The 3,538-nt window shown below is 37.0% G+C and overlaps 1 long non-coding RNA gene across 1 annotated transcript in view; it reads right to left on the bottom strand.

Annotated features, from left to right (window-relative positions):
• LOC106518083 (uncharacterized) overlaps window positions 1–1,624 on the bottom strand; it is a 3,081-nt gene extending 1,457 nt beyond the window's left edge. Inside the window, exons 1-2 of the long non-coding RNA XR_001310276.1 lie at window positions 1,602–1,624; window positions 1,453–1,509 (exon numbers count right to left, since the gene is read on the bottom strand). This is a non-coding gene — a long non-coding RNA (uncharacterized LOC106518083). The remainder of the gene's footprint in view (window positions 1–1,452; window positions 1,510–1,601) is intronic.
• Between the last annotated feature and the right edge of the window lie 1,914 nt (window positions 1,625–3,538).

Here is a 3,538-nt window from a genome sequence, read left to right as displayed (position 1 = left end):
TACACTCATCTACAGAACAGTATGCTACAGCTTACACTCATCTACAGAACAGTATGCTGCAGTTTACACTCATCTACAGAACAGTATGCTGCAGTTTACACTCATCTACAGAACAGTATGCTGCAGTTTACACTCATCTACAGAACAGTACGCTGCTGTTTACAGAACAGTACGCTGCTGTTTACACTCATCTACAGAACAGTACGCTGAAGTTTACACTCATCTACAGAACAGTATGCTGCAGTTTACACTCATCTACAGAACAGTACGCTGCTGTTTACACTCTTCTACAGAACAGTACGCTGAAGTTTACACTCATCTACAGAACAGTATGCTGCAGTTCACACTCATCTACAGAACAGTATGCTGCTGTTTACACTCATCTACAGGCCAGTACTCTGCAGTTTGCACTCATCTACACGCCAGTACTATGCAGTTTACACTCATCTACAGAACAGTATGCTGCAGTTTACACTCATCTACAGAACAGTATGCTGCTGTTTACACTCATCTACAAGCCAGTACTCTGCAGTTTACACTCATCTACACGCCAGTACTATGCAGTTTACACTCATCTACAGAACAGTACGCTCAGTATGCTGCAGTTTACACTCATCTACAGGCCAGCGGTCACTCTTTCAGGGATGAAGCTGTTCTCATCCTTGACAGAGAGGAATATTGGTTTGAGAGAGGAGTAAATGAAGTCGTGTCCAGTTGTCCTCCTCCTATAATGCTGTTATTGCATGTATGACTCAGCCCCCTGTGAACAAAAGGTGTGAATCAGGGACCCAGTGATTGTCAGGTGATGGAGCACATGCCCTCTATGAACAATAGAGTGAATCAACAATCTATTGTTTGACTGATGGTTCTCTTTTGCATGTGAAAACAACAATCAACAAAAAGGAATTAATTAATATTTTTTTGCATAGATATATTAATAGAGAATGTACAACCAATTAAATTTTTACATTTAGCATGTATAGCACATTCTATTTTTGATTGAAAAGCCCACCCACACATAGTAAAAATAAAATTTAGCATTACACATGACATATTTTAGAACACCAGAAATAAGAGAAAAGTAGTAATAATAACTAAATTAAAATAATTTCAACAAGAGAGTAAAGATGATTATGGATCAGTCCCTCAAATCAAATCTAGTTAGATTGTCCAGATGATGACAGCAAAACAAAATATTTTTTGCAAGGAAGTAATTTCAGGTATGCAACATCTCCAAGTGTCCAAATCCTTAGATCAAGATCCAAAGAAAGTCCAAACTCGTTAATATTTGAGTGTAATTGTTGTTTTTTGGCAACAAAATACAACTCTGCTAATTTCACTTTTAACATATTTGACTTTTGATGGTAAATGATGCAGATTCAGTTGTTTTTATCATAAATGATACACATATAATTCAAATCAAACCATTTAGTTTTGAAGAGCATTACTTACTTTCAAATGGACATTTCCACTATTAGCATCAGGCTAAAAATAAGGAGAAATGTGGCACTTTGTACCACACATGAACCATTAGTCTGACAACCTGACAAACTGTGTTCATTTGAAGAAATAAAGTCAATCATGTTTTGATGTGTTCTTACACTTTAAACACAGCATGTAAACATTATCCGTCATCCGGGAGGGACTCAGAGTAGAGCCGCTGCTCCTCCACGTCGAGAGGAGCCAGTTGAGGTGGCTCGGGCATCTGGTAAGGATGCCTYCTGGACGCCTCCCTGGTGAGGTATTCCGGGCACGTCCCACCGGGAGGAGGCCCCGAGGAAGACCCAGGACACGCTGGAGGGACTATGTCTCTCGGCTGGCCTGGGAACGCCTTGGAGTTCCCCTGGAGGAGCTGGAAGAAGTGGCTGGGGAGAGGGAGGTCTGGGCCTCCCTTCTGAAGCTGCTGCCCCCGCGACCCGACCCCGGATAGGCAGAAGAAAATGGATGGATGGATGGATGTAAACATTATTATTATTTTTCAACCCCTAATAGTAACTATTTATGGCCACCAGTAATTTAGCAACTTACGTTAACAGTGTTTCATTTGTTTGTCCAGTTAAATGAACAAAAAAAAAAAAATCTAAAACAGTTTTCAACATTTCGCAAATTAAGTAATGTTATCAGATAACACAACAGTTCTTATTTCCCCTCAGGCAATGTGTCAGAGATTAGGAAAGGTCTGTTGTCTCTGCCCCTCTCAGCCTCGGTTTTCAGTCCTGAGCATCTTTTTTCAGTTTTATCTCAAGAGTTTGATGGCAGTTCTCAAAAAAGTCATCAGGGCTGAACAAAAATAAATAAATAAATAAATAAATAAATAAATAAATAAATAAATAAATAAATAAGCTTCAGTTTTAATCCAATTATAAATTCCTCCAGATCCTAAAACCTAGTCTAATTTAATTGATCTCCACTTTTGTTTCTTACAGAAGAACTATGGAATCCTAGAAGGGTCATGTCGGCAATAATCTGACTTTTTTCTCATGTTAACCATGATAAAACAGCCTTTTCTGTTCTCATGATAACCTGCTGTTTATAGGAAAGGGTTTGATGTTATTGATATAAAATCATTCCGTTCTTTATAGTTACACTTCATCATGTTTATCACAGTCCGACAATTCAAGGAGCAACTATCAGGTGGATTTTCTTTCATCTGACATTCTCAGCTCAAATCAGCGTGAAGCTCTAATCTCTAAACAGAACCCCCATTTGTCCTAGTTTGATTTACAAACCTTAGTTATCACAAGAAAGCAAACATTTCTGGGTTTGAATTAATTAAAAAGATTAAGCTTTTTGTTATCTCAAGATAATGCCTAAAAGATTAAGTCATTATGTCCCCCGAAACAAGCGTCTTTATTACAGGATAATGTTCTAGATAACGTCAGRAAGAGATAGTCATGAAAATAAGTGACACATCTGACTTGGCTCCTGTAGTTTGGCTCAAGATGAAGCAATGGTGACATGTTTGTGACAAGGTATTTTGTGAAGTTTCTTAAATTTTAAGTATATTTTAATGTATTTATGCATTTTTTTAATATTATCCATGTTTTAGATTTTTATTTTGTATTTTAATTTTCCTCTAGAGTGTTAATATATTTTATTTTATTCTAGTATGCTTCTCTTATTCTCTAATTATTTTTATTTGAACAGTTGCAGCTGTAATAAAACTGTATTTTTTCCCTTGTGAATCAATAAAGAATTCTGATTCTGTTGATGTTTAAGATGTCTGCCTTTAAATGATTAAATTATAATAACCAGGATCAATTTACTGCTGGAAAAATGCAGAAGGGGATGAAGAGTTGGGATACATTTAGAGTTCACTGTATTTCTTTCTTTCTTCTTTTCACTAGAACTAATAATATAAGTTTCATCAAAGATTTATAATCTCTTCTGGTCTTTTAAAAAATCGATTTAAACAGGTTTCTACAAGAAGAAGCAAGGTGGTTAATGCCGCATGGTGTGATGTCCAGATCATCTGTTACGTGCCACACACACACACACACACACACACACACACACACACACACACACACACACACAC

This window comes from Austrofundulus limnaeus, unplaced genomic scaffold (assembly GCF_001266775.1).
Source record: "Austrofundulus limnaeus strain Quisiro unplaced genomic scaffold, Austrofundulus_limnaeus-1.0 Scaffold55, whole genome shotgun sequence".
Taxonomy (NCBI): Eukaryota; Metazoa; Chordata; class Actinopteri; order Cyprinodontiformes; family Rivulidae; genus Austrofundulus; species Austrofundulus limnaeus.
This window is presented reverse-complemented; position numbering and strand designations above follow the sequence as displayed.